A 14,615-nucleotide genomic window follows, 5' to 3' on the forward strand; every position below is an offset into this window, starting at 1 on the left:
CTGTGTATTTCTCCAGTCCTTATCAAAATTTGTGTCAGAAGCTAAGGTAATTCCTTCTTGAAGGTATGGAATTTAATGAGGGTAACTGGGTTTCCTCATGGACCCACTTCCATCAGCCAAACCAGAAGCAGGAATAGGGCCCAAGTCAGGCCCCACAGTCCAAAACCAGCAGCCTGGCCAAGGAAATCCAGAACCAGTAAAGACATTTGAGTCCAAAGCCCTTCAGCCTCTCCTGGAGCCTGCTCCCACAGACAACCCAGCAGGGTAGCCCCGTTGTGCCTCTGCCCAGCTGGGAAGGAAGGTGGCCAGGGAAAGAGAATCCTTGGCTAGCTGCAGCCTCTCCTCATGCTGTGTGGGCCCTTTTCAAGGAGAGATCCCACCTGTGGCACTGACTGCCTCTATTGTTTGGCTACATGAGACGATTGCCAAGCTTAATTTAATTTTTGACTGGTCAAGATTTGGCTGATTTGATCAGTACAATTCTCCAGAGACAAAAAAGAAAAGGCCATTATTCCCACTTCCTGCTATATTTGACTTTGATAAAACAACAGATTAGTTATCACTGGGGTAAAGGAATCAGCTGACCACAGTTTTCAGCTGGAGCATTGTGTATTTAAATGATAACAGGGCTATGTGAGCACAAACACCTTTTTGTTAAAGGTGCCTCCTACTTAATGAAGTGTTAGATGAAAACTAAATTGTCCCAAGGTGGTCTTAGTCTGGAGTACTTGGGTAACACACAGAGCAACAGCTTATTAAAATGGAAGAAGCAAACAAAAATAACAGTGATGAAAGGGATCCTTGATTCAAAATGATATTGTGTGTCTCAGAGCATTGACATTTGTGTCAATATCGTATTAGCGGTAATCAAATTTCTCATTGTCTGCTGCAATGTAACCAACTCCTCGAGTGTAAAAGTCCATTAATCATGGAGGTGTGCTCTCTGTGCCTGTGTTGGTGGGAAGATAAATTAGGTGGCACTTTGCAGATCTGCTGAGAGAGAGGAGGACATGCATTGAGTATAGATGGAGTAGGATAAGCAAAACCTACTCCTAGATCTTTTTCCTTGACATTTTCCCTGTGCCAAGCCAAATAATGGCTCAGATTGTACTTTTACTAACTATTCTGCATACTTCTGTATCACAGTTTTCATTTTAGACCAAATGAAAGTGCATTTTCGTGCTTATGGCAAGAGGTTGTGGGGGTGAGTTTCTGTGACTGCAGACTGCACAGGCATTTTCACCATCTTAATATGGGAGTAACTACATTTCATAGTTATCTTGGTCCTGATAGAAAATGCAATGCTTTCAGCAGGCTCTGGAGACCCAAGTCTGCCATAGCTCTGCCACAGACCTCCTGCATGATGGCAGATCATTTTGCTCTACCTTGTTTCCCCTACTCTTACTGCAGGCAACAGCACCCCTGCATCCGGAAGGCACAGCTTTAATAGCACCTAGTTAATGTTCGTGAGATAGATCCAAAGAAAGAACTTGTGGGTGTGCTTTCTTCATTCCTGAAACCGTGTGAGGATGGGCTGCACAAGGCAGATTCCAGATGGGAGGGTGGGTCTTAGAGGCTCTGCATCCTGTCCCATCCTCATCATGGCTCTGTGAACAGCCCTTGCTGTGTGTGCAGCCATGAAAGAGGAGCCCTGTCACGCCTCTGCTTGGCTGGGAAGGACACTCCTCTTCCCAGGGGAATGGGTGCCCAGGGAAACACAAGCCTTGGTGCATGCTGAGGCAGGCCCTTTGCACAGGAGAGGTCCCACCTGCAGGTCAGGTGTGCAGTCAGCTCAAACCTGCATTTTCTGCAGCCAGGATTACATGCATGGGGAACCTGACTCCATGGACCTTTTCCCCCATTAATTCTCCTGTCATCCTCCAGAACATGCTCTCATCCCAGTGACTTGCTTCCACACAGTTTGCCCCTGCTGCTGTGTGGGCTGTCTGGAAAGGCTGCATGTTTGAGGAGGTGATTTCAGGTGTTAGAGCATTTAAATGGGTGGGGGTTACCTGAGGGATTGGTTTCACCTCATAGTGATGGGACCCTCTGCACCTTCAGTTGAAAAGTGGTGACAGCATTCCTGATTTTCCAACATGGAGCTCATGGTAACAGCAATGCCAAGTGTTGCTGCAGTGTACAGAGTGTTGGGGCTCTGCAGTTTAGAAATCTTTGGTTGTCCATAGCAACCTGCAGGCACTGAAATATCAGCTTGCACACACGTGGGGGGTTTGAAGCTGCTGTTGCTGGAGGCTCCTAGGAAAAGGCTTTTAGCTCTGCCCCTGTGTGGACCTTTTCCCCATTGCCCCTCCCCATCCCACACAGGTTGTGGCTCCTGCCAGCACAGCAGTTTTTAGCAGGCTGCAGGTCCTCCCTAGGAGCATTGTGCATGGCCAGAGAAAAACCAGGACCGAGGCAACGTGCGCAGGACAGTCCTACCCAGAGGTAGCCCCCATCCAGCACAGACATCAGGGCTCTGATGTCCACCACTACACAGGAGACCAGAGTTCACTGGTGGCTGATGCATTGTAAAAGGCAGACTTGCTTGTAGTTGAAATTAGGAAAGAAGCAAAGAAAGAGATCAGAGCCACTCTATCTCACACTCCCAGGCCGTGATCTGGGCAAAATTCCCTGTGTCCCAGCTAACAAGCAGGAGGCAGGGCAGCATCCCAGACTGTAGCCAAAGCAGTGGCTGTGTGACATGACTCAACATGGCAGTGTTCCCCCCTGCTGTAAATGTCTCAGATTAACATACTGGGTCACCCTGCACCTGTTTGTGACCGAGGACCCTTGTGTCTGCCAGCTAGAGCACACTCTATTCTGATGCAGGGTGTGGTGACAGCCCTGAAAGGGTCACTGCCACCTGTGCTTTGTCACTGCCTCACTCCTTAATACTCCCCTCTGTGGGCAGCCAGGGCCTGGACCAACTGCCCAGCTTCAGTGAGCCACTTTTGCAATATTAGAATATGAAGACATTTTGAGCAGCTTCTGTGCTTTTGGCAGGCCCCAGTCCCTATTGTAATTAGGCCTGGGTGTCCTCCAAAATGACAAAAACTTTAAAAGCCCCAAGCGTAACCCTGGGTGAATGTAGGTGGGGCTGTGATCTCCAGGAAACGCCATCCTGGGAGGCTTTCAGCTCCAGTGGCCAGTTTACATAATCAAAACCTGACACAGCAAAAGAGAGCCTTACAGTCTGATGGCTTCAGTCTTTTAATCCCTGTTTCTACCAGTAATCCTTTCTCTGCCAGGAAGAGAAGTCCCCTACTTGTCCAAGTAGCTCTCTTGGCTTCAGCAGAGTGTCTTTGGCTTTCCTGTACTTAATGTAAACTAAGATTACTTTTGGCATCTGTGGAATCCTAAAAAACTAAACCAGCAGAGTACGACTGAGGGCAACAGGCTTTACAGACCCAGGAGGTCACACTGGAGTTTACATTTGCTGCTGGCAGTTCCAAGGGTTTGCTACAACAGCCACAGCAGATGAATCTCCTTTTCTAACTGCAGAATAAACACTGCATGTGGGGTAAATATTAAAGGAATTACAGGGAAAGGGAAAGGGAAGGAAACTTTGTCAAACGTAAAGGATGTCTGTTTACCTCTAGCAGACACTGCCTATTGGAATGTTTTGCAAGTCAAGAGATAAAGCCTCTTAAATGGGGACAGCCAATGCACAAAGATGAGTGCTCTTCCAGCTTTTCAAGTTTTGGGTAATTGTGGCCATGGCTAATTTTCATACCATGATGGCTTAACAGTGATGTGCCTGTGATTGTGCAGCCCAGCTCACATGGGAAATGCTTCTTGGAGCCTAATAAGCACTGAGGTGCACATCCTGCATGCTGCCATGGCAACAGCAGGATGCAGGAGATGCTGGGAGAGCTGGCTGCCAGGAGCTGCTGCACTTTGGCAAGAGAACTGCCCTTTGGATGTCCAAATCAGTTTGATTACCAGCTGTGGAAACTACCTGGTGTCTAGTGACTGATTCTTCAAACAGGTGATACCCCTGTGAGCAGAACAAACCCTTTGGTTGCTGGGCCAGCACTGCTGTGTAGTGGGGGCCAGGCAGTCCTGGGGACACTGCCATGCAGTGCACAGGCTGGCAGTGTTTGTGCAGAACTGTCAGGGCTGATAAGGAAGCCCAGGAAAGCTCCACTGATGGTTTTCTGGCATTCAATGTCAGATTGTGTTGGGGGTTTTGTTTTTACCTTGCTTTCCTGGTCACTGCTGATGCCGGTCCCTTTTGCTGCTAACAGAGCATGTGCAGGGCAGCCTTCACTCCCTGCTGACCTCCTCTGGACAGGGCTGAGTGGGCTTTTGGCACGAGAGCTAGTAACAGCAAATTTTGTCCCATGGAGAACTGTGGTACTTTGACACTTATTTTCCCCCCGGTGAGGTGTTTTCCTTGCTGAAAAAGATCATGGCTCTGCAATGCTGGGGCTGTGTTTGCCAGGTCAGCCAGGAAGAGAAGTCCCCTGCCTGAGGAGTGGCAGTGTCCATGGAATTGGTGGCTTGGATACCCTGTGTTCTCAGCTTTCCTCTGTGGCTGAGACTTCCAGCAGGGCAGTGACTCCTGGGCTGTGTGGTAGCCAAGGAAACCACAGGAAGCCCTGTCGCTGGTGAGGGAGGACAGTGGGATGGGAAATGAAATGGGGGAACGTGGTCCATGTAGGAGAAGAGGGACATGAAATAATTTAAATGTAGCTCCTATGAAGTACTCTGCCAGCTTGGGTAGGTACCTGTTAATTCCAAGCTGAACCAAAATCAACTGTTTTGGGGAGGTTTTTTTATTCCGTTTGACAAACTGAAGGAATATGATTAAATTATCATTGACCTGAAACAGCTTTGTTTTGACATATCTCTGCTCAAGCTGTGGTAAAAGTTAGTATTTCCCACTCTTGGGTCTTGACATGAAAGAAAGTGAGTGTTTTGCATCAGCCACCACTGCTGATTTCAGTTGCAGGATGCACCCTTAGCAGTGGGTTTCCTGCCAATGTTTTGAGTGTTGCTACAGAGCTCAGGGGAGTGATGGCTGATACAAAGCCTGAGTCTTTTGATATGCCCCTTCATCTGGTCTGTGATTTGCAGCCCAGGTACCTCCATGCCAGATCCAGCCCATGAAATTAGAGGGTTGCTATCAAAAGGATGCTCTGAGTGTCTCACAGCTCTCTGCTGAGGGGTTGGGTAACCTGGTGAGCTCTCCCAGGAAGAGCCTGTGTGGCTGTAATGCCAGCATGGAGTGGCTTGTGTGACATATGCTCCACGTGAATTCCCTGCACCCTCCACAGGTCCATCATTTGGCTGAAAACAGACAACACTCATGGCTAATTATGTGTTGCTCTGCTACCTGCTAATTAAGGAAAGCTGCAAAGCTGAGATCTCTGGGGTAGTGACCACCTGACTCAGTGAGTGCAGAGGTGAAGGATAAAAACTTGGGAGAGAAACCTGGAATGGGTAAAACAATAGTGGTCAGTTGGGGTTTTTAACCTTCTTCAGGATTTACTGATATTCTTGTTCAGAAATAAAGCAACATGACTGGGATAAAGAAATGTATGTAAAGGTCACAATTCCTAACTCAAGGGAAGGGAACACATTGCAGTAGGAAAAGCCACTTCTATCTGGCTGGAAAAGAAGCCCAGTTGTATTGGCACAGTCGCATTTTGGAAAATTAAACAGCAGGAAGGGAAATGACGCCGTGGTTCCACAGGTGTGCAGGGAGGCCATCAGAAAGGAGCTCCCTTGCCCTGCAGGCTTCAGAGAAGGCTGAGGGGAGCTGCAAGAGTGGTTCCCACTGCTGGGAATTCAGCTGGGTTTCCTGGGGTGAGCATCCATGGCAGAGGCTGTGCTGAGAAGGTCTCTGACAGACTAAACAAACAAACTCCAACCAGCAATGAGATCTCAGTATTGCTCCATGGTCCCTGTGCATTGCAGATGTACAGATGCACACCTCTGGCCATGGCTTCACCTTGGTACCTAGGCTGGCAAATGCCATGGGGAGGTTTCTTCATGTAACATATACCTTGAAGAGTCTCATTATAGTTCCGATATAGGGCTGGATTTCAAAACCAGAATGGTGCCATCAAGCTTCTGAAATTAACATCTGGTTAAAGCCTGGCTTATAGGAACTTTTTAAAAACTCTTGATAAAGCGCAAGATAAAAATGAGCCTGGATATGGAAAAGCTGTACAGAAATATTCATGATCTGTGTCACTATGTATCTTCTTTTACATGGCATCTGACATGAATCAGGATATAACTGAGGGGGGTTACTGAACTGTGTTATCGAGGTGTTGATGGCTCTCAAGTCTGCACCACAGCAGCTGAAGCTCTGTTGTAAGGGATGGATGACTAAATGACAAGGCACAGATGATGTGCCTCCTGTGGAAGCATCTATGGAAGATGTAAATGGGTATGAGATACTATTCATTTTATCAGTAATGAAATATCTGCAATACAAAATAACTTTCTTGTGTGCTAAGATTTCGGTATTGTCTGCTTGCCTGGAGAACATAATGAAACTATAGCACCAACAGATAATACAACTGCAAGCTGAATTAACTGCAGGTTTTGATCCTCTGGCTATATAAGATTTTATTTGTGTTTTCTTGTTAAGCTAAATTGCAATAATTAATTATTCTTTTGCAGAAAATATATTCTAGATTCTACTATCACTCTGCAGCAAAGATGAGACTCTTAGAAAAGCTTTAAATGTAACCTCATCGAGAAGTATTCTGGGCAGCACCAACATCTTAATGGCTAAAAACACACAAAAAATTAGTCAGTACAAGAACCAAACCTTTAGCTAGTAACAGGAAGGGAGTGGAGCGACTTGCTGCATGAAGACATTACCTTATATTTTACTATTACCAAAGCCTTTTATTGGTCAAGGAGACCCAGCAGAACAGAAACAATAATTATTTCCTGTAGTACTAGTTTTACAACAGTGGAAATGCACCCAGTTGGCAAACCCCTTTAAATGAAAGCAGTAAAGGCATCGGATGGTTTGGGATTAACCATTTCCCCAGCAGTGCCAGTAAGGAATCACACTCCTCTTTCCTAAAGTGAACCTGCAGTCATTCAGACAATGGATACAGATTGATTTGTGTGGGTAAAATCCCCTTTCAGCTCCTGGTGCCTGCTCCACTGGCACTGTTTTCTTGCAGGATCTCCTGGAGACCTAAATGAGGCCTGTAAAGGTTAACCTGTGGGCAGGTGTAGGATGCCAGGAGGGAACGTTCACCCAGCTGCTCTGAGGCTGATGACGTGCACAGGTAACCCGAGAGCCTGTTGCACAGCTTTTGTGCCTGGGGTTGCTGTGGGATGGTACAGAGCTGGCTGGCTCTGTCCCTGTGTGTGCCATGCTCATGATGGCTCTGTCCTTGTGTGTGCCATTCCCAGCTGGCTCTGTCCCTGTTGTGCCATGCCCACATCACCGGGCTGTGCTGCCCCTCCTGAGCACGTGCCTTTCAGCTGTGCTTGAATTCAATGTGCAGTGCCTGTTTCCCAGTAACTCTCTGGCTGCATGGTCCTATTCTGTGCTGCCCTGTCTGGATTATTCAGGAATATCTGGGAACCTGTGTCCCTGAACTGCCTGTTATCAGCAAGCCCAAGAGCTGGGAAGCCCTAGGAAGCTTTTACTGTACTCTGTTTATTTTTCCATTCCCTCCCACACCTCACACCACATGGGGCAACAGCACAGGATGCAGCCAAATGGTGACCTACAAACACCACTGTGAGTAAGGCTTTTTAATTCCTCTTTTAAAAGATCTCAAACTACAACTTGGTTTCAAACAGTACCTTCCCAGGGGTGCTCATTCCAAAGGACCACTTGGAGTGCCCATTTTACTTCACATATATTCATGGCTTTCGGAAGGAACAATTTCCTTTGTTATCCCACCTGGACAGGAAGGTTGTTGTTATATATGGTCAGAAACTAGGAGTGAAAATACAAAAGCTGTGGTACAAAACCTCTTCTTGTTGCCAATGGCACTTGAAATGTGCTGCATCATCAGGTTTGATGTTCTGAAAGAACATTTTTTTACTTTTTGGCCCAGGTGGATATTCTTAGGGCTTTTCCTGATGTCTTTAATAGTAGTGATGATATGCAGCTTATAGAATTCTGCAGCAATTGTTGCTCATTAGTCACTGACACAAAGCTTTGCACAGCAGAATCTATCTACAGGTGCCACAGGGAGAAGACAAGAAAGAAAAATGTGTCATACTCTGAGGTAAACAGCTTTATTCCCTATTAGTCTGCCAGAGGCTGAATTAGTAATTGATGAAGCACTTTGCCACGATGAGATTTGTTTAGTCCACTTAGGATTTGTTTTTTGCTGTTAACACAGAGCTAAACAAGCGAGGCTGTGTCTACATGCTCTTGTGCAGATAGGAGCTTGCTCCGTGCCTGGTGCCTGTCAGCTGTGAGCCACATCCCCAGCAGCACGGCTGCCTTGTTTGCACAGCACGAGGGGAGGGCTAATGTTCCCCCAGTTACTCATCCCAGCACCGCACCCCCTTCCTCCACCAGGTGTTGGAGCTGTCTGTGCCTGGCTAGGCAGGGCAGGCACGCTGTCTGCCGCACAGGAATGCAGCTGTCACACACACACAGCGCTGCTGGCAGGCCAGGGAAGGGCTGGTGACAGCCTTGGGCAGGGTGGGGGTCATGGCACCTTCACCCAGCTCTGTGGCAGTGTGAACGAAGTGGTTCCTCTGCCTAGGGAACACACCTGTGGGAAGGTTGGGGCTTTTTCCATCTTTAACACACCCTAATGCTTATTAAGATTTGGGAAAGGCAGAAGCCCATATTGTTAAGATCACCACCAAATTTTCAGAAAGAAGCTGACACTGCTACAGAAAAAAAAAAAAAAAAGAAACAAGAATATAGAAAAGAAACACAAATCCCTATCTCAAAAAGTAAATCCAAACCAAATTAAATTTTCAAAGCCTCCTTCCTGGACACAAATCCCCTATTTTTCTTTTGAAGGTCAGCAATAGATGATGCAAGAACAAGGCTGAACTTCCAGCCCATTAGGCTCTGCGGAGCCAGGCGGCAGACGGGTGATGTGGTGTGTCTGCATAGCTCCCCCAGGCACTGGAGAAGAGGTAAGATGCAAAGCCCTTCCTGCAGTGCAAGGAGTTACAAGATCCTTCTCATCTTCAAGGGAACACACTGCTGCCACAGGGGTGCCACGGGACAAGCTCATGGACTGCAGCAATCACTCCTAGAAGAGACAGGGCTGGCAAAAGGAGAAGGCATTTGCAAAGCCTTCTGAAATGTTGCCTCCCCTGCTAAAAAGGCTCACCTTGAAGGCACCTGAAGGGCTTCTGAGCCACTCCAGACAACTCCCCAGTGCCAACTGTCCTGTGTGAAACAAGGAACTCAGCTCAGTCAGGAAGGCAGAGGTTTGTCAGAGCCCAGTGTCCCACTGGAACTGCCCTCATCCTCCAGCTTGAAGTGTTTGTCTCTTCTATCAGCCTTGGCAGTGGGGCGGTTTAAGGGATCACTCCACACTTTTTTTGGCATAATGCTGGTATCTATTTTCCCTATGGAAGCAGGAGTTACTGAACTGGTTTAGGTGACTGTGACTGGAGTGCCTGTGAACAGTGTGGGTTATTCTGGCACAGCTACAGTGGGAAAGTGCTAATCCCCTCATCTGCACTTGTTAAACCTTTTAATTAAAGATCACTTTGATGAAGGTGCAAGGCTGAGAGGTCAGGGTTTTGCTACAGCACTCATCAGAGACCCAGGAAACAGCAGTTGTGAGTGGTAGTGGGCTTTGAGACCTGTCCTTTGGAGCTCTAGTGAAAAAGATGAAGAGGCACCAGCTCCTATGCTCTCCCTCTGTATGGGGCAAAGTTAGACCCAGAGGAATTTGGGTCTGATTCACAGCTGATCAGAAAAGGTGACCTAGAACTGCCCCACATCAGTGATTTCATGTAAGTCATCTGACTGATGTGTGAGGGATTCATCAAAAGAAGGAAATGAATAACTTCCAAAAACACTTTGGAGGACTGGGTTCTCAGATGAAAACATGTGCTAAAATGTGTGGAACCCAGGAAGAAAAGGCTACATCAGTGCAGCCACAAGAGCACATGGCTCCTCTGGAAAGAATAAGAATGCTGTGAATTCTGATTGTTTGCTTGCCCTTTTTTTTTTTCTCCTGTGGTATTTACAGTGCCCTGGTACTCATTCAGCTTTCCTAGCTAACAGCTAGGGAGGTAGATGGAGCTGCCTGGAATCCTGGCATCAGACACCTGACAGGCACCTTCCTGCTTCAGGCATCCTGCAGGAGGGCAGCAGGCAGCTGGGCTGTGTGGGGAACAGGACCCCAAAAGAGTGGGGATTCCCCTGTGCACCTGCCCCACTGACTTCTGGAAGAAGTTCCTCTCAAACCTGTGTGTCATTCCCAGGCATCACTCCTATTTCCCTGGGGAAATACTGACCCTGATGACAGAATATGGAGTGTTTGAGATGCTGAAGACACCAAACTACTGTTTGCTGGGGTCTCCAGGCTGCCAGACTGGCTGCCAGCTGGTTAAACACACACTGGCGTGCCATTAGGGAGCTGAAGTGTCATCAGTGTTATAAACCTGAACCTGTAGCTTAATTTAGGGACTTGTCAGACATATGGCAATGGACTGGTAAGGCTTGGTGGAAGGTGGCGTTTGCAGGTATCTGTACATTTTTAATCTCTGTATACAATAAAATATTACACATTAGCTTCTCCTCTTGCTAGCAGATTTCTTGTGGGAAGATCTACTTTGGGATTCCAGTAGCACTGAATACTGAGCAAGTGACAGAAATAGGGAGTTTGGAGCAATGTCTCTGCTGGCATAGCTCCATTGCAGCCAGAGGGTGAAATCCCAGCCCTGTTGAGATGCACGGGACTTGTGCCAGGCTTCAACTGCTGAGAACTCTTTTAGCAACTCAACCCTGATTCTGCTTTGGACTGAAACCTCCCTGTGGATCTCATCCTAGAAACACTTGCATCTTTCACACAGAAGAAAAATGTTCTGCAGCAAGCAAATGAGCTTGGAAATGATTTAAACTTCATCAGTGGAACCCTTGCTGTAGGCATTCACTGTGGGCTAAATTTGGTCTGTGTGGTAAGACACCGAGTGGCTCAGAGACACCCAACTCCCTCAGTGATGGAAGGGCTCAAGCTTTGACTGCAGTCACAGTTTATTGGATGTGCTCCCTGTTACTGCTGTGAACAGCAGGAGCAAAGTTTTGGTGCTCTCAGTGTAACTCATTCATGCAGTCAGGGCTCTTCAATGTTTTTTTAAGATCAGGAATCCTCGATATTGCCAATGTACCTCTCTCTTTTCTTTACAGTGTATATTGCTGTCCTGGCATCCTGGCTACTCTTCCAGGCCTATCCATTGTTCCAGGCTATTTGCTGGAAGCCCTTGAGGATGAAGACACACCTGCATCAAAGTCCCTGAGCTCCTGTTTGTGTGAGATGGACTACAGCCCCAGAAAGGTCAGAGAGTGGTGCTTCCATTACCCACAGCTGTGACTTGATAATCTTATGGTTCTGAGGTCAAAAACTAAGCAGAAAAAGAGGTGCTGAAAAACCAAAATAAATTAATAATAATTCTCATTTCTTTATAAAGAAGCAGGTTGGGAAAAACGGTTTTGCTTTGCAGGTCACCTTCACAGCAAACAGGAATCAGTCACTGCTGCATAATACCAAGGGCACTCTCAGAGGCTGGCAATTGGAATGATTAAAAAAATATGAGCAAGATTTTAAGTGTCTCTTTGAGAAACAAACAGACCAAAATTGTTCATCAGTGGTGGAACAGACACTGTAAACAATGTATTTAATGAATCTGGAAGGCTCTTGTAAGGGAGCAGATGAGCAGCTCTGCCTTTCCAGCACAGTTCCAGTCCCTCACTGAAGGAGCTTGTGACCTTGCCTTCCTATCCCACACATCAAGCTTTCTGCAGCTGTGTCTCTTTTTGTATTTGAGGAAACAGGAAATATTTCATAGAATCAATGAAATTGGTTGGTGAGCTAGTGCAGGTTGCCAAGGATTGTGTCCAGTTGGGTATTGAGTATCTCCATGGAGTGCGATTCCACCACCTTTCTGCACAACTGACTTGTTTTGGGGCATTCTCACAGTAAAAAAAAAAAAAGAAAAAAAAAAGTTTTTTGTGTTTAGTTGGAATCTGGTGTTTCAGTTTGTGTCTCCCATCCTGTCAGTGAGCACTACTGAGAACAGACTGCCTCCCTCTTGTTCTCTGTGCTGGGGATGGACCTTGGCAGCACTTGCAGGTGATTTTGGAAGGCCAGGCAGCTTTTCTGGATGCTGTGATCTCCAGGACCATGTCACAAGCAGATCCCTGAAGAGGTCAAAGTCTGCTCTTCACAATCAGAGTTGTGGTCTTGCCTTTTGTGCCACTGTCCCCTCTCAGGATCCTGAACTCCACTGTCTCACAGGCACTGCACCAAATGCTGACCCACCTTCACATTTCCAAGCAGTTCTTCCTTGATTCTGAGGTCCAGCAGAGCACCCTTGCTTATTAGCTCCTCTATCAGCCACACCAGGGAGTTGTCAGTGTGCTTCTGAACTTGCCTAGATTGCTTGGGCCCCTCCCTGTGTTGTCATTTCTAGCTCAAACCTCTTCCTGCCAGCTTCAAAAGAAACCTTGGTAGAGAATAAATCCTCCATGCTTGTGCTCCCACTGCAGGCCTGGTGCAGCACATCCAGGGGTGCTGGCTGTGAGGTGGCTTGAAGCCCACATCTGCACCTCTGCAGCTGCTCTGGAGCACCAGCACTTGGCTTCGTGGACAGATGTTCACCTGAAACCACGTCACCAGTGACACACCACACAAGTGTTCTTGGTGAAGTGTTTTAGTGTTTTTCAGCTAACCACACTTGTGACTTCCTTTCTGCTCAAGGCTTGCCATAACGTGAATAAACTTAACTGGTTGTTTTGGTTTTTTCTTTTTTTATCCTTGAAAAATTGAAGGGTTCTCCTCAAATCTATTGTGCTTCAGGTTGAAAACAGAGGATACAAAATTACTCTTTCCAAAGGCTCTAAATAGATGCGGCAGAAAAAAGGAAGAAATGAAGGCAGAAAAACCACCTATGAAAAAGTGTTGCCAGTTCTAAATAAACGTTAAAGTATTTTTGTCCAACCTTTGCTAGAGACACTGGCATTCCTAGAGTTTGGTTCGAAATCCTTTCCAAGTGACTAAATTAAAGCCATTCATGTACTGAAATACAGTTGATGACTCTGAAAGTTTTAGTGCTACCGTGTTATAGATCCCACCAGGAGATAGGCCCCCGAGGGAGTCTGTCATTTCCCTCATCTGCACTCACTGAAGGATTCAGGACAGAAGTGGATTAAGCTCTTGGGGGGCTTTAAGCCAACTCTCCTTTCCTGCAGTCTATTTCATTCTGAGCTCTGAGTGGCACCCAGCAAGGCTGCTCTGCTTCCTGCACACAAATATTGCTCAAAATTCTTTGGGCCAGAGCTCCCGTGTGGCAGAACGTGTGGCCAGGCACTTCACAACTGCTGTCCCCTCTGGATTTCTGCTCACACAAATAGAAAGGGAAAGCCCAGCTAGCCGGGTTTGGCTCTGACACGGAGCAGCAGTGCACACACACTGCTCTGCTGCCCTTCCTGAGGGGGAGAGCTCAATTACAGGTGTTTGGGCTGTTCTGTAGCACAGAGCGATTCCCCTGGGACCCAGCAGCCAAGGGTGTCACAATGCCTGTGGGGGCTTGTCCACCACCTCGATGCCCTCCTGCCTGAAGCAGCTCCCTTCTCTCATATTTTACACCCTGTCTGCAGCCAAGCTCAAGGGAGTAACGCTTCTCAATAAGCTGCCGGCAGATTTCAGATGCTTTGAGAGCCTTTTTAGTGTTCATCACAATTTAGGCTCACATTTTAAGAACAGGAGAGCTCAAAGCAGGCACAACCCCTGGCTCTCCCTACATGCCTCTAGCATTCGGTCCCGGGGTGAGAATGATGTGGTGTAGCCCTGCCAAACCCTGAGGTGCCTGCAGCCCCGACAACAACACCCTGAGGTGCCCGCAGCCCCTTTCCTGCTTGGCGGAAACCAACATCAAATCTCTTCCGGAAAACAAAAAACTAACTAACTGACAAATCTTTATTTCTTTATTTCCAGTGAAGGAGGGCGGAACTGCTGGGAAATCGCTCTCCGGGAAACCTGTGACAACGCTCCTCTCCGTGTTACAGCAGCGGCTTAAAATGGCGCGGAAGGGCAGCGAGCCGCTCCCTTACTCCGCTGTGCCGCACCGGCCGCTCTCGGGGCGCGGCGGGGCTGTTGCCCGGAGGGAAGTCAGTCGGCGGGCGAGGGGCTGAGGGGAGGCCGAAGGGGTGAGGGGAGGCCGGGGAGCTGACGGAGCACGCCCGGCTCAGCAGCCCCGACTCGGCAGCGGCAGCGCCCCGAGAAGGAGAAGATGGCGGTAGCAGCGTTGGCCAATCAGCGCGCGCCGCCGCCTCGCGCCCGCCCGTTACCCAGTCCCGGCGCTCCGCGTGCCCCGGACGGTTCCATTCGCCGCAATCGCCCCCTCCCGGCGCCCGCGTTGGTGGCGCCCGGCCGGTATAAAGTGGAGCGCGGCGCACGTGTGCTCCTCAGTGCCGGCGG

General features: G+C 48.0%; 1 long non-coding RNA gene across 1 annotated transcript; it reads left to right on the forward strand.

Moving 5' to 3' along the window:
• Nucleotides 1-3,866: 3,866 nt before the first annotated feature.
• LOC139593406 (uncharacterized) lies at nt 3,867-9,901 on the forward strand. Its single transcript, XR_011680285.1, has 3 exons — nt 3,867-3,988; nt 7,155-7,262; nt 8,975-9,901. It is a non-coding gene; the product is annotated as an uncharacterized lncRNA (long non-coding RNA).
• Nucleotides 9,902-14,615: the final 4,714 nt, after the last annotated feature.

The sequence above is a fragment of the Agelaius tricolor genome, unplaced genomic scaffold (genome assembly GCF_023055355.1).
Source record: "Agelaius tricolor isolate 1412-34295 unplaced genomic scaffold, bAgeTri1.0.p SCAF_10, whole genome shotgun sequence".
In the NCBI taxonomy this organism is placed as follows: Eukaryota; Metazoa; Chordata; class Aves; order Passeriformes; family Icteridae; genus Agelaius; species Agelaius tricolor.